This window comes from Pithys albifrons, chromosome 2 (genome assembly GCF_047495875.1).
Source record: "Pithys albifrons albifrons isolate INPA30051 chromosome 2, PitAlb_v1, whole genome shotgun sequence".
NCBI lineage: Eukaryota > Metazoa > Chordata > Aves > Passeriformes > Thamnophilidae > Pithys > Pithys albifrons.
The window spans coordinates 2,974,058-2,991,201 of record NC_092459.1 but is presented as its reverse complement, the minus strand read 5'-3'; positions in this window follow the sequence as shown (position 1 = coordinate 2,991,201).

The following is a 17,144-nucleotide window of genomic DNA, read 5'->3' as shown; positions in this document are numbered from 1 at the left end:
GTAGTTGTTACATCTTGATATGGATATGTTGGCCCTTGAAGAATGCAGAGACAGGACAGGGCGGTGACAGTGCCAGGCTGTGCAATTTGATATTTGACACACTGATGAGGCCCAAGGAGTGTGTCTTGGAGAAAGCAAGGAAGCTGCAAGTGGCCATTTATGTTCTTTGCTCCTGACTCCACTTGGGGTGTGTGGGTGGGTCAAGGATTACTTTTCTGTCAGCAGCAATGGCCATTTGAACCACAGGGCCAAGCAGCCTCCAAAGGATGTGCTGACAATGTGGCTGGTCTTGCAGAACAGCATCTTGGAAGGGTGGGGATGGCACTAAGGATGCCTTTTCCTTTTCCCTGGCAAGATTGTCTTCCCTCTTTTTCATTTGTGCTTGTGGTTTTGACCTGTAGCTTCCAGATGCTGGCAGAGATCTTCAGCCTCCCCAGGGCAGTAAGGGAGAAATTCTACAGCAATGCCATCTTGGAGGTTTGATTTCTCAAGAATGCTCTAGACATAGCTTTTATTTGTGTGCCCATAACTTGGGACACACTGCCAGGATGTAAAGGGTTCTGCTGAAAAGCTGATGTCCCCTTCCAGAAAATACTGAACCTGCACAAGCCTAAGTAGACAACATCAGCTGTAATATTTGAGAAGCAAGTATAATAAAAACAAAGTCAAGACTTTCCTTGCCCAATTTGCATGATTTTTAATAAGAGCTTTTTGCTTTTGCCTTTTCTTTTACCTATTTTGCTAATGTTTCCTTGGAGTGATGACTGATGCTATATCAGCCTTTTGGATGAAGGATTGTTTTAAAGATTGTTATGAATGTTTGGAAGAATTCATACCACTTGATTTTGCCAAGTTTTGTTTGGATCACTCTTACTTGGCAGAGATGGTGATATCAGCTTTGATTTTTATTTTAAAACTCTGTTGTCCAATTTTCAAAGTCAACAGTTTAATAATTAAAAATACATGTATCATTTTCTTTGGACTGAAAGGGATTTTAAGTGTATATGTAATACACTTTTGTGCATTGACAATTCAAGGTAGCAGAGAAAGAGATGAAAATTGCTTGCCACCAAATATGCAGAAATAGGGAAAACAATTTGTGTTTACCAGCACAAATACTATGTCTCAATTTGATTCAAGATTTTGCAAAGAAATTAAAAGAAACAAAAAGATGGTTAATGTCCATATTTTCCTCCTAAAATATAAATACGGATCTAAGTATTTGAAATTATATCCTGGCACTCTACTTGATTCTCACTGCATTAAAAATCAGGCACTGCACAAATCTGTGGTGCTCACACCTTCCTCATGGCAGGTAGCTGCTGAGACGTTCCTGCTTTCTGTTAGGTCAGGTTATTAAAATGTCACCACTTGTGACAAAGCTGGGGAGAACTGCCAGTTCTCAGGGTGGTGATGTGTTTGCAAACAAGTGGGATGAACCTTGGACTATACACACCCTGCACATGGTTTCAATAGAGGCTTAAAATCTGTATGTGCTGCTGAGAGTTGTTCTTCCAAGTGAACCTGAAAGATGTCTTTCCCTCACAGAGCTCAAGCAAGCTTAGCTGAGCTGGAAAATGCTCTTCCCTCCTCTTCTGGGGTTTGTCTTTGAGTGGCACCAACAACAGCTGTGCTCAGGGAAGAATCCTGTGTCCAACATATCCTGAACTGGCATAGAATCACAGAACCACAGAATGGTTTGGGTTCGAAGGCACCTTAAAGATCATCTTGTCCCAACCCTCTGTCATGGACAGGGACACCTTCCACTAGCCCAGGTTGCTCAGAGCCCAGTCCAGCCTGGCCTTGAACACTTCCAGGGATGGGGCAGCCACAGCTTCTCTGGGCAGCCTGTGCCAGGGCCTCACCACTCTCAGAGTAAAGAATTTCCTACTTATATCTAAATCTAAACCTGCCCACTCTCACTTTAAAGCCATTCCCCCTTGTCCTATCACTACCTGTCCTTGCGAAAATTTCCTCTCTGACTTCACTCTGCATCACCAAGTTGGTTTTGTGGGTTTGTGTTTTCCTTATATGATACCACAACTCCAAGAACGGAGCTATGTCTACAAGACAGAAAGTTGCCTGCAGCTTTCTCCACACTGCTGACTTGCTCTTTTGCATCACTATGTGGATTGTTTTGTACCTGCTGGGCAGAGGGAAGGGGCAGCAGCAAGAAAGCCAAGGAGTGGTTGTAGGTGGTCTGGTAGTGCATCTATCACTTGCAGACTCCAATTAATAACAGCAAGTCTGAATGAGTGGTCTAGCACTTCTCTTGGGCAACTGCAGAGCAGCTCTTACACGTCTCTTTCTACTTGCTTTTCTTCTGTGTACACTGGCCTGTCTGTTGGCTCCAGACGTGAAGACCTTGGCTTGGGTTTGCTGTCTCTCCAAGTTTTTATAGAAGCCAAGGCCTGTTGAAGATTTACATAAGCAGGGTCTTAACAATCTTTTGTAAATGATAAATTTCATGTTTTGTTTCAATAACTTTTTCGTCTTGAGCTCAACACCGTTTGCAGGTTTTTCGAGTTCCTGTAGATGGCAACTGCAGGACAGTTGTCCCTAACTCTAAAATGACATCTAAGTGGTAAGATTTGAGCTCAGGGAGCCAGGAACGGGAAGGGTCCTCCCAATTGAAACTAATTGGATCCATGCTCTGACATCTGTGCCTCTTTCCAAAAGGGTATAATGATTCCAGCCAGACTGTTTGCTCAGTGTCAGTCTGAATTTAACTTCATGCTACTTTGCTTTATTTTAATTTGACATTATTTTCATGTTTATTTTACCTAATAAGTGAATCATTTAACTATAAAAGACTCATTTTGGAAGGTTAAGGGTGGAATCTGGAGTAGGTGAAGCTTGGAATAACCACTGACCTGCTCGATTATGCTGGAGTAGGGCATGAGCAATGATGTGACATCAGGGAGGCAAGCCAGACACATAGGGGTGAACAGGCCTGTCATTCTCCTTTCCTCATCATTAGAAATGTCAGTAGACTTGCTTGAAGGACAGATGTGGTTGAGTTTGTGATAAAGACACCCTGAAGTCTTCACCAAACAGAATACATTGACGTTATTGTTGAATTTTACCTTGAAGAATGGATTTTAAGAGAAAACTAAGGACATTAATACAAAAAAACCCACTGGTGGAATGACCTGCCTTGAGGTGCTGTGGATGTCATTTGAGGAGTTCAAGGCCAGGCTGCATGAGGCTTTGAGCAACCTATTCTAGTGGAAGAGATCCTAGCCCATGGCAAGGGGTTTGGTCTGGATGACCTTTTGAGGTCTCTTCCAACCCAAACTTCTCTATGATTCTGTGACTACAGTGTCCAGACTGATTACTTCTATGCAGAAGTCTCTATTTTAAGTGTATACCTGTGGTCAGGTGAATTTGGTTCTTGTGGTCTAAAACCAAAAATTTGGAAATAATGTGGTCTGGCCCACATCTTGCCTGGCCAAAGCTTAACTCTAATATAACTACCCATATTTTCCAGAAGAGCATCTGTTGCTGGTCTGGAGATCTTCTGAACACTCTGAACTACCTATTTCTAGAGCTATATTTACATCTGTACCTGCTAAACTATCCTTTGTTTGACTGGCATGAAGTTCTTGAATTATCCAATTCACTCGGTATTGAGGCTTTGTCTTCATTCATTATTCAGCCACCAGAAAAACTTTGTTTCATCTGAAAACTTCACAAACAGCAATTTTTATACTTGTTTACAGAACAATGATCAAAGGCCTGATTGGATGACACAATACCAATCTCTGCAGGAGCCCAGTGGATGTACCATATTAAAAAATAATTTCCTGTTGACGTTCCTAATTCTGAGATCTCCTGGCTAGTAATTTCTTAATTCATTTCACTTATGTGCTGTTGAGACTGTGCAATGTTCATGGGTGCAGGAGAATGACAACGTAGTCAAATGACCTTGCAAAAGGATATATACCTCATATATCTCAGAAAATATTATCACAGAACAAATATGCTGTTTCAAAAGAGAATCAACTCAATTTGAACTTACTGAGTGGCCCCAATTACATATTATTTCTAAATTCTTCACTTATTGAATGACTTTTCTGCATTCCTTTATTTTTGCCATGAATTTAAGTCACATTAATCTTAGCTATCTGCATCATCTTACTTTCCTGCCTTGAAAACTTGCACATGAATTTCGATCTTACTTCTGGAATTTTTAGCTCCTGCAGTTATTAAAAATAATCATCAACTCATGAAAATATCTTTCTGGTAGTTTTTAAGTGTAAATTACTAAGATCTGTTGAATTTAATTTTTTTAATTATTTATAGATTGCCAGAGTAATCTTGAAGGCAGTTAGGCTGGAATCCAAACTCCCTTCCCACCCGCAAACCACAGTCACCCGAGTTCCAGGAGAACCTCTTTAGGTGGGTCTCATACAAGCCTTGACTGAAATGCATGACTGCACATGAATTGCTGTTAACAATATGTAACACTTCTTATACTGAAAAGAAGTTGATGCAAAATCAATATGTTTGAAGAATGACTGACCATGATACTGTATTACCTGGGGAGAGAGAAGGAAAAAAAAAAAGACCAAGCAGCTGACTTGCCCAAATCTGTATCTTGACCATCTTTCCCCCCTTATCCCCACCTCCCAAGCATTGCATACTGAAGTCCTTTAGTGGGCCAAGTAACAGAAGGGCAGTCCTGCCCTCATTAATACCAATTCCAGCCCACAGAAGCCATTAGGATTGGCACACTCCCTCTGGCTGCCACTTTAACCCAGTGCTGGTGTTTTACTGCTTATGCAAAACCTCACTGATGAGATTTTGGGTAGCCCAAACCAAAAGTGACTGATTTGAGAAGGATGGTGTTGTGGTCAAGGCACTTGACTTGTGTGTAGGAGAAATAAACTCAGTTTCTGGTCATCACACAGTCTTGCTTTGTAACCAGGGGTAAGTAGCAGCATAAGAGTAATAGTAATAGATGCCACACAAGGGTTTTGGCTACTTCTGGATCGTATTTCAGTTGAGACAATGAGGATCTGCATGAGCTAATTTTCATTTCACAACCATTACAGACCTGAAAGAGACTTTCTTTCCAGAGAAAAGGAGTTACTCAAAGAATAAAGAGGTTAAAGAGGTAAAGAAGAGAGAGCATTAAGGCACAAGCTATGAAGTCTTGTCACTACATGATACCTGAATAATAGCTGATGAATATTTAGTCATTCATAAAGCATCCTTTTACTAAGATTTTTTTACACTGTTCCTTCATATTAATAGAAAATTGCTATTTAAAGGAAAAAAAAAGTAATTTTGTTACAAGGTCTATTCTGTTGAGCTGTAATACAGTCTTTTGATTGTCTTGCTATTAAGCAACAATATTTTCTTATTGAAATAAGGCTTTGTGCAATCAGACAACCTGTATCGAATAAACTGAGTTAGGCAGATTTGCCTAAAGTTGTCTTGGACTCTCACCCTCTCTCTGCCACAGTAATCTGATCCTGCAAAATTTCACAATGAGTTTTTGGCAGTTGTTGCCCTAAGGTCCACGACTCTTCCGATAAAATCTTAGGAAATGATCGGAAAAAACCCATCAAAGCTAGAGAGAGCACACATTATTACAGTGGTTGACAAAATGTCAGCTGGAGGAAGACATTACCACTCAAAAATTGACCATGGTCATGTGGTGAGCATTGTGGCTTCTCCTGACTTCAAAGCTCAACATGGTAGTCAGCAGATGACAATACCCACTTCCTTGGCCTTACTGAATTTACTTACTGGGCTTCTTGAAAATTATCTTCTCCACCACAGGAGTGACCGAAAAAAAAAAACCTCTACAGAAAAAAAAAATTCATTAGCATCTGTATGATGGAGTCAAATGTGCCCATGTTTATGTGAGGGTTTGATGTGTGTGAACAAGTGCTGACTCTGGACTTTGTAAATTTAGTATAATGTCCCTAAATATTTTTAATGCAGTTTTTGGCCACAGTGAGAATATGAAATCTGAGATCAGATATTTTGCAGGTCAAATAAAAGCACACCTCTGCTTGTGCTAGTCCACCTACTTAGGAGCTTTTATCTCTTTCTCTGTCTGCCTTGCTGTTCTTCAGTTTGTCCATCCAGGGAATCATTAAATGCTACATGCATAATTTGACTCCGGATATTTTTCTGCTGTGTGTTGAGCAGCTGTATTTGAGACTGTCTAGTCTGGAAGAATGGGATTAGGCATAGTCAGAAGTAGGAAAGAGACTGGGAGAGGGAAGAGAGGAAGGGGAAGAAGGAATGAGCCCTGGGTTTATGCTCAATGCAGTCTGGATGACTCCCAGAATTTCTGTTGCTCATTATTCCTTTGAAGTCAGTAAATGTCTGTGAAAATTACCAGTGAAGTTTTCTCAGCTCTACCTAACTCTGGTAGAAAAGGACAGTTTACTCTCCCTGCTGCTTTCTCTTTTATCTTTAATAATGGTTGGTCCACAGTCTGCGTGAACAGAGTCCAGTCCTTCCCACATGAATGGGATGGTGGCACCTGATGAGCCATCGAGGGGGAAGGGAGAGTGGGTTTCTTTTAAGACCTAGGATATTACATTTGAAAATTCATAAATAAATAATCCAGCCAAACTGAAAGAATATTTCATAGTTGTAGAATCAAGCACTTTAAAGATGATAAATACCAGAATTAAGGGTGTCAATCAAGTTCCAAACATTGCCTTCTGGCACTGTAAATTATGATACTCTTTAGTTATCACATACAGTTTTTTCCTCAAGGCTCCTGTCTCTGTTGATGCACACATAACAATGAGGAGCTGAAAAAGAAATGTAAGATTTGCCTATTAAACTTGCATCAAATGAAGCAGAGCCGAGTGCAAAAAGTTGAGCTTAAAAAAAAAAAAAGGAACTAAGAGCTCCAAAAGGGGAGTCAAACCACTAATTTTGAGATCATAAATTTTTGATAATTATTATGGTGCCTTCTTCATCTCTGTATCTGGGGAAGTGTTGACTAAGATTATAACCAACAATGTGAGCAGTAGTCACTTTGACAATGTGGCTTCTCTGAGGTATTACAGATTGTAGCTGTTTGTGAAACCATAAATACAATCTTCACACCCATTCAAACTTTGAAGATTTATAGAGACATACCAGAATTGCTATTGCACCTTTACTGTTTTGGCTGAAACACTGCATGATTAAACCTTTCAAAGATTTTGCCCAGCAAATTAGGAAGTCCTTCTGGTTTCTGTAATCTCATTCATTCCTCTCCTGTTGGGAGAAAAAAAATAGAAGTTATGTTTTTGACAGCATTTTATCACAGACAACCAGGCAAAACTGTGTGCTTGCACACACAAGTCATGGACATGTGGGGTCTTCTTGACCTGTCACAAGATAAGCACATTCATGGTAGGACTGGTGGTCTCTGTCCAAGGAGACTCAAATCAAAGAGCAACTCAGCAAAAGGTTTACAGCATCTCTTCAGTCTCTTTGTATCATTCAAATGCTTCTGATCTCACCATTATCAGCAAGGAGGTGAAATATGATTTCTCTTGTGTCTGCTCCAAAGCTGCCCCGTAACACTTAGCAGAACAAGCCTGAGACTGATACACAAATTAATCTGTTTTGGCAACAGATCCTGAACCCTTACTGACAATGCATTGCAAAGGTCATTTTACCCTTGGATCACCACTTAGGTCTGGAGTAGAAAGAGACCTGGTATTTAGTCCCCATGTCTGTACAAACCAGCCCCAATGCCATTGCTCCTACTGTAAATGGCAGATGGGCAAAAATGGTGCTGCTCATCATGTGTGTGCAGGGACTAAAGACAGGAAAATGCACAGAAAAGCCTAAAGTCTAGTTTTTATGAACATTTTTGAAGTCTAATTTGTAATCTTACTGTTGTCTTTCTAATATAGCTTTACATGTGTGCATGTGATGTATCAGCATTAGAGGAATATAAGCCTGGAATTCTGAAAAAGACTTCATGAAGACATTGAAGATATCAAAGTCATCCATGTAATTCTTGTCTGCCTGTTCCAAAAGACACCTCACAATGACAAACTCAAATTCCCAAGGAATATATTGTCTTAGCTTTAAAAATTTGTCCTATCAAGCCTATTTTTTTCTTGTTGAGTCTTAAGTTCATTGCTTCTTGTTCATCTTCCCTTGCTCCTTGTCCACACCTTGTGTGTCCAAGCTTATAAAAATTCTAAACTGTTCAAAGCAGAGTTTTGAAAACCTCTGTCTCCCAAAGGAAGATTTAACTTCAGTTATGTATTACTGTCTAGGAAGATATGGCAAAAGGAATCTGATTTTCACTTTGATCTCTGAGTAATTTTGTTTTATCCTGGTTTTCTTAGTAGAAAGCACCTCTAGAGGGAACTGGTATTCTCCAGCTGTGGAGAAGCTTCTCCCTGGTATCTCAAAGATCAGCCACCCACAGCACAGTGAAGGGTTGCTCTTGGTATGAGGGAATGGTGCTTTATTCCTCTCCCATTTACCAGGAGTGATTTCTGAACACCTTCTTTCTCTAAGGACCTTAACAGGCAAGTCTGTCTCACACCGTGTCCAACATAAAAGCTTTTGTCTTTAAAATCTGAAAGGACTTCAGACATTGTGTCTGCTTGTGGTGAGAGTACTTAGGCAGAAAACCACCACAGTGAAATTCAAAGTGAATACTCAACCATCTGCCAGCCTACGTCCCAACTACATATAATAAATGTGTTCACTTTCAGATTTGTTGGGAAATTTCAAGTAGGTCCACATCAAATTTTATGCCATTTCAGACAGGTGTTTTTCACTTCTGTATACCAGCTCCATTTCTAAAAATGCTTTTTATTGCTTGATGGGTTTACTTTTTAGTTTTTCTCTTTTTTTTTTTTTTCATTTTCCGTCTAATAACATGACTGAAAAGTGATGTGAAATAGATAAATCTGTCTGTTTCCTCTTTCATTCTCAGACTCACACTCATATGAACAACAGGGTGTGCGTGAAGTGGGGAGATGGCAAGAAAAGTTAGAAAATCATGCACATGGCCTCTGTACTCCTGCAGTGAATGAAAACCTAATGTCCTGGAGTACCACAGTCCTGAAAGACTCGCAAAGCCGGCACACTGCTGCCAAAAACATGTTGTCATTTGTGGCTCCTCACACTTCCTTGACCACAAGAGAGCCTGGAGACAGGAATCCACCACGGAGGCTTTGAAAAAGTTGCATTAGGTTATTGAGCAACTGGATTCATGAAACTCTCCTTGTTATCCTATTTGTGGTGTCTCTCAGCTTTGCAACACATAGCCAGTTTCTGACTGCATTTTTACCTAATATATTGTACATTTTCACACTAGATGGTCTGGTTTTCATGTTATCCCAGACACAAATTAGCTGGGGAAAATGTATGTGACATACACATGCATGTACAGAGCCCTCTATGCTCCAAGAGCTTTAGGTCATAAAGGCAAGTAAGCAATTAGTAAAAGCCACAGTTTAGGTAGCCTTTGCAATCTCAGTTTTCTTTGCATGTGCAGAAGGTCTATGGAGGTATTTAAAAGATGTGTAGATGTGGCACTTGAAGACATCATTTAGTGGTGGGCTTGACAGTGATGGGTTACCAGCTGGACTTGATGATAGAGGTCTTTTTCAACCTAAACAATTCTATGATTCTGTAATGTCTTGAATTAAATGATCAGATCCTATCTCTTCCAAACCATCTTCATCTCATCCAGTGCTCAGGATCAGTAATCATGAGGAAGAGTGAGAAGCGCAGAGACCCAGGAGATGGTGTATGGCAGTACCACAACTCATGTGAGGTTGTGGGGAAATGGAGTAGGGACTGCAGGGGGAGAAAACAGTGGTGTAGGAGGCTCTGTCTGCTTTTTTTCAGAGATTCCTGCTCTTGGTGATGTTAGCACTTGTACTTACATCTCCCCATGTAATTAGAATTACTTTTTCCCCTTCAGCTGACAGCACTTAAAGCGTGCACAGAAAGTTCATTTTTCCTTTCAAAACTATATAAATTGCCAACTTCAGTAACCTCAGCAGCAGCAACCAGGTCAAGCCCTGTATTTGAGGGTCTGTCTTTTCCCTTGCCCTACTTCTACCCATCTCCCACATAGCTGGTGTTTCACCCATCTCCCTCCCCAGGAACCTCCCTCATGCTGCTCAACTCCAGCAGGAGGAGCAATGGGAGCACACGAGAGGCATCCCCCAGCTCCCCCAGCATTAACAGCACCCCTTCCACAGCCAAGAGCAGCAAATTATCTGGAAACTCATATTTGGCTCAGGGCTGGAGGAAACTCTGAAGCTGTTAAACTTGAAAAAAAGTCTCTGTGGAGTGTGTGCGACCTCAGAGTTCCCAAAGGCTCATTTCATAGGATAATTTTGCTGGGTAATTTCACCGGAGAAGGTTTTCACAGGAAAAGGCATGTCTCTGACAGTAGGGTAAGCCCCTTGCTGAATTCCAAATCCCTGCTCCAGAGAAGAGGGATAGTAGAATTTTTTAATGAAACACCTATCTGAGTTTTGTTGTTTTATACTGTGAGACAATGGGGGTTTTTTTCTTGGGCTCTATTTTGGAAACAGGTGAACAGTATTTGTAAAATTTCAACCCAAATGGTTAAATTTAAAAGTTATGAAGATCTATAAAAGAAGTGTCATAGTGGGAGGACTTCCCTTACTACAGGCCAGGATATGAAAGCCACAAATAGGACAATGTCCCCTGAATAATGGTATAGAGCTGACAGTTCATACAGTTATTCTGCAGGTGAAGGACTGAGCTCCTGCCAGCTTCTTCTCAGTGCTGGCACAGAGGGTATATGCCACACCAAGTGGTGTTAAAGTAGTGTTAGAATTTCCTTAGGCAACTGCCCTCCCCTCTAGTATCTGTATTCCTGGGTGGATACAGGTGTACCCTCAAGAGGATTGGTGGTATTTGGGGATACAGCATGGGTTAGGCTGTTTCCTATTTAGCAGTGACAGGAGGAAGGACTTGTGGCAAAATTAAGTGAAACAGCTAATGGTGCCTGGGAGGCATCATCAAGGTTAGGTGGGAGGCAATTCAGGGATTTGGATTATATGGAAGCTTAGAAGGATAGTGAGGACAAGTTAAGCACCCCAGACCTTTTGTGTCTCCTGCTGCCAACAGCTGTGCAAGGGAGGATATTGTTAAAAATCATAGAAATACAGGATGCTTTGGGTTGGAAGGGACCTTAAAAATCACCTAGTTCCAGCCCCCCTGCCATGGGCAGGGACACCTTCCACTAGACCAAGTTGCTCCAAGTTCTGTCCAGCCTGGCCTTGGACACTTCCAGGGACGGGGCAGCCCCATCTTCTCTGAGCAACCTGTGCCAGGGCCTTGCCACCCTCACTGTAAAGAATTTCCTCCTAACATCTAATCTAAATATCTCTTCTTTTAGTTTAAAACCATTTCTCTTGTCGTCTAACTATCTGCCTGTTTTAAAAGTCTCTTTCCCTCTCTTTAATGTCCCCTTTAAAAATGGGACATTTGAACTGGAAACCACTGTTAACAAAGCCAAGAGAAAGGTCATGAAACACTCTAGAGAAAGCCAAGCTGTCAGAAAGTAAGAACAAACATTGGTGTTGTCCTCCTGTGCTTCCCGTGGTGCAGCATTTCAAAGAGGGAGCAGTGCCATGCAGATGCCATGTCCGCCCACAACCCTGGCACCAAGCACAGCAAGACATCTGTGCTTCCATGATGGATGGTGATCCAAAGCACACGGCTCTCATCCTGTAGCAAGTACACTGCTAATCACCTAGATGGCCACAGAGGCAGAGGGCAGCTGGTCATCAATTACTCAGAGATTCCTGAGGCTGGAAAGGGCTGACAGGGCTGAGGTAGAAGATCACACTGTGCCTCCTCTGCTCCCCTCCACCGGGAAAACAGCAAGACTGGCTTGGAACAAGCCACTGTGAAATGGCAGAACATTCTTGTGGTTGGCTCCATTATAATTTGCTTTGGAAATATTTTGGACATCTCTCTTCTTTGTTAGGCAGGAGAGGAGGAAGTGTCTGAACCTTTAAACCCAGTGTATTTGGCTCTGTTCCTACTTACTGCTATGTGAGAGGGTGAAGGCAACACTTGAGCTTAGAAGAAGAGTAGAGCTGGTTGAGTGTTTCAAGCCTGGTAATTGCTTTTGTTAATTTAACTGTCAAAATGGTTTATGACGGTGTGTTTGGTTTCCCTGTTTCACTGTCTCTAAGAATAAGAGTTGTTGGGACAGTCAGACAATTTAGAAAAGACAAATTTACCTGACAAGTAATATTACTGCATTAAAAAATCTATCCTGCTTTCTCTTCATCTCCTTGTTTTTTACTTACACAGTTTTGGACATAGAATAATATTCCAATAGCAGCAAATTGTTTTCTTTCTAGCAACCAGCATGTATCCTCTATAGCATACTTACAAGATACATACAGATATACATAGAATATTGAAAGGGCATTGGGGTAGATAATGACATGCAGATAGAATCTGCTGGTCCAAAGCTTGGGTTTATCACCACCAAGAAAGTAGTCTGGTGTGTAGGGTGTGCAAAACCCTGTGAGTCCTAATGCCACAAATTTCACCTCTCTGCCTCAAATTATTATCCTATAAACTAGAGGTAATTTCACTTGTCACTTTGTAAAACACTTTGAGGAATATTGGCCAAAATTACCATCTAGGAGAAAAGTGTTATTAATATTATTAGGACTGATGACACAAAGTTAAGCTGTTCCAATTTTAGCCAGCGGCCAAAGACGCACTCCAGTTTTACAAATTACAGTGTGGGCTATCCAATTTCACGAGCACACTTGCCACTCGGTGCCACAGTTATACACTTCATACCTCTGGCTCCACAGTTAACATGAACTGAGTATAATCACCATAGAATTTATGTCAATTTTGTGGAAATGTTATGATTATTCACAGCTGAGGCTTCAAAGACATCTTAAAGCACTTCATGGCCATGGAGTTTCCCGTCATGAGTCTCATGGGATCTACCTGCTGCACTTGCCACTGAGCCTGGAAATTTGCCCATTGAGCTTCAGCCTGTGACCACACATGGAGTCCAGCTCCTGCATTTATGGGAGTGAGCCTGGGATAGGAATATTCCCCTTTGCTTCCATTAATTGGCTCAAAAGTGGATTTTTCTGTCTGTGCAGAGATAGGAGATTCTGCACAGCTGAAATAGGAAAAGGGAGACTCTCTGCATTATCTACCCAGGATTACAATTTATTCAATACTGTAAACAAGCACAGATGTCCAAAAGGCTGGAAAATCAACCCCTGCTAAACTTCTGCTCTGAGGCTCAGCCTGTGTCTAGTGTTCACCAGGTCACTCTCCTGGTCTGTGCTGGTTGGGTACTCCACAGTGTTCCTGTAGGAAATGACATTTGGGATTTTTTGGGAACAAAGGACACATGGACATGATCTATGCTGTGCCATTTTTTCTTATGACCAGAAAAAGGGACATGACCCCATTTAATTTATTTTAATAAATGTAGCTGCTCTGAGCAGGATCCTTTGGCCTCTCTAGTAATGTACATCTTTAAAAAGTCATTTCCAGGATGGGAAATTTAGCAAATAGTTTAAAAATAACTAACTGAAAGCAATACAGATAATCTTCTCTCATGTGGATGCAAGCCATGCTTTTACAACCAGAACTATCATAGTTAAAATCTAGTCAATCACCCTTCCTAAAGTAACCAAAACTTCTGTATCCTCACACTTGAGACTGAATGACAAATATTTTTGTTAATTTGTTGGCAGACAAGAAAGGTTTTATTGTTGTTGTTATTATTATTATAGATGTGATGCTTAGGGACATAATTTAGTGGTGGACTCAGCACTGCTGGGTTAATGGTTGGATTCGATGATCCAACAGGTCTGTTCCAACCTTAATGATTCTATGGTTTTATAAAAGCCAAGAAAAAATATTTTTGCTGTTTTCAACAGGTATTCACAGGGTGAATGAAATGGGCTGAGAATCACTAGGACATTTGACACAAAGTTTCCAAACAAAGGCAGTGCACATGAAACAATGAACCACGTGACTTAAGTAAATTTAAGTAAAACACTTTGAACAGTAACTCTCTGCTTTTGACACCATCTTACTACCTATATGAGAACAAAAATAATTGTGAGGTGCTGTTCCGTGAGAACTTGTTTAATGCCTCAAAATAACTTTTTTTTTCTTTTCTATGGTGAGGAAATGAGAAGTCTGAGTCAAAAATCAAGGTCTTACTATGCTACATGTTGCACAGAAAGAGAGGAAGAAGCAGGCTCTGATACTAAAAGATAACTGTCTGGGAGATGAGATTACAGGCACTAAACTGTTTTCCTTACATTATAAAAGAGGAACTAACAGTTACAGACATCACGCAGAGGTTCTAATATCAATTTGATCTGAGATGAGAAATTTCCAGCTTGGAAAAAATCTGTTCCTGGGAGTATCAGCCTCTGTCGCCTCTGCAGTACCATCTGATCTTGCATTGAAAGGTACAGGGATTGAAATGGACTTGTGGTTGTATCCAATCACTCTGACAGTTTGGTGCAAAAATGGGCACTGTCAGGGTTGTCATCCTGTGGGTTTGAGGTTGACACCAGGTTCTGGTCCAGCACTCTGCTTTCACCTCTCAGTGATGGAGAGAGAAGTAAGCACCGTGCTGGTCTCCATTTCCTTTTTTCCTTCCAAGAGGTTTGCTCAGTGCTCTCTGCTCTCAGCAGCTGCTCTCTGGGACTTGTAAAATGAAGGATGCTGCTCCATAAGTGAAATGAAACAACTACCTTCTGGCCTGAAATCTGTGCGAAAACTGAGCTCCAAGTGAGCCAGAGATTGCACTTCTCCCCTCGAAGGGAGCTCGTCTGCAGCACCAAGGTCTGAGCTCTGCGAATGTCAGACGAGTCCTGCTTACATGACACGTCATGGTGCAACTCAGGAACCTCCAGGCCGGAAAGCCAAGCTAGAAGTTGTAATAACTCATATCCGCTGTGGGCTGGTAGAAAGAGGACCTGAAACTCAGGCACATCAGGGGGTTGCACTCCACGCTCCATTCTCCGCACCAAATTTTGGTCCTCGTGTCACTGGGAGTTTTGCATGAGAATTAAGCATTGGTGTCAAGCCAATGAAATTTCTACCTTGTGTCAGGTCTTCAGCTACATTTGTTTTTCCTTTTTGAGCAGTGAAATGGCATCTAGTGCATTTACAGCTAAATATGGTTGCGGGATTAGGTAAGCACGATAATAAAGGGTTATGGAAATGCACCCACCACAACTCAAAGCACAAGTCACAGTGTGTGAGAATGCACATGTTCAGGGGTTAGGTTTATGAGAAATAAAGATCTGAATGATGCTGTCCTTGTGAGCCATGGGCTTTGTGTTTTCTTAATGCCAGGAGTGATTTATTTCTTGTAAACAGTTTTGCTCAATTGGGGCATCCAGTTACTACAGACCTTGTTTGGTATAAAAACTAGCGGCATAGAAAAATATTGCTCCAGCAAGGTTTAACTGGTCATCAGCCCAAACATGTGGCTGAATATGAATTCCACTGCTTGAAATATCCTCCAGTCGCTCAGCAACATCTTAATGTCTAGAGGAGATTATAGTCAGCATTCCCGTTGAGCCGTGACTCAGAGGTACTGTATGGAAAGAGGACATTTCCAGCAAAAGCATGATATGGAAACCAAACACAGAAGTGCTGGAAATCTTCCCTGCCATATTGAAAAAAGAAATGTGAAAGGCTGGTTCTTCTGAAGTGGAAGATTGGCTGCTGCTGGGAACGTTATGAAAATACACATTATATGCCTGGTTCCTCATATATAACTGTGTTTCATAGCATGTTTCATCACCCACCTTTGCCTTTCCTTTTTCAATTCCAAAAAGAACTCAGGAAGAGACCTTGTTTCTCAACAAAAGTAAGTTCAAAACCTTGGAAAGGTGACATTTTTTCAGGAACTCTGATAACTTGAAACGGTGTCATTTTGCTTGTGTTGCATAAAAGCTGGCTATTAACATACCTTAGATACTTTGAGAGGTATGGAAATGTTTTAAAAAAACATGGACTGAAGAGATTGGCCTCAGTGAAATTTACATTAAAAAACCCAAGGAGACACTTAAATATTCATAGTTTCCATTTCTAATCTTTCTCCCTGTAAGTTTCCTGACATATATAATTCTCAGCTATGTTTGTGAGATGCCCAGCATCCTGAGGTCAGATGCATATTTCTTGTTGGGACCCAGATGGGTTATTTTAAATTTGCTGATCCTGTACAGGCTTGCACACAAGAGTAACTATAAAATGATTGGGACTATATGCAGTTTTAAAGCCAGCCACATAACTGTGGCATGTGTATCTATCTATCTATCTATCTATCTATCTATCTATAAACAGCATTTGCAGGATCACATGATATAGAATCCAGAGGAGAAAAAAAAAGGCATATGTAATACATTAGGCTTCCAAAGGCTGTGATCAGTGCATTGAAATACAGTTGGAGGACAGTTGCTATCAGTTTGCTCCAGGGGTTTTTACTGGAGCCAGCAATGTTTAGTATCTCTTTAGTGACCTGATTGATGGACCAGAGAGGGCCCTCAGCAAGTCTGTAGATGATGCAGATGTAGATGTGGATGTGCTGCTATTCAGGTGGACCCCAACTGGGTGAAGAAATGGACCACCCCAACATCCTCAGGAGGTTCAGCAAAGGGAAATGGCAAGTCTTGTCCCTGGGTAGGAGTAACCCCATGCCACATGGGTGGAAAGGAGCTTTGAAGATCTAAGGTTCTGGTGGATTTTTCAGCCTCGGGAAGAAAAGTCTTGGAGGGATCTTACCACTGTATATTAATACTTGGTTTAAAGGGGTAGAGGGAAAGAAAATGGAGCCAGACTTGAATCAGTGAATCAAGCCCAGTAAATGAGGAAAAGGCAGTGAACACAAACTGAAATACAGCAAATATTGCATTTAAACTTAAGAGAAACCTTTTTCACTCGGAGAGTGGTCACACACAGGAACAGGTTGCCCAGGGAGGTTGTGGAGTCAATTCTTGGACATATCAAACACCTAACTGGGCACAGCCTTGCACAACCTGCTGCAGATGACCCTGCTCTGAGGAGGGGCTTGGATTAGGCAATTTCTAGAGGTGCCTTCCAGACCCAGCAGTTCTGTGGTTTTGCAATTCTGTTGAAGA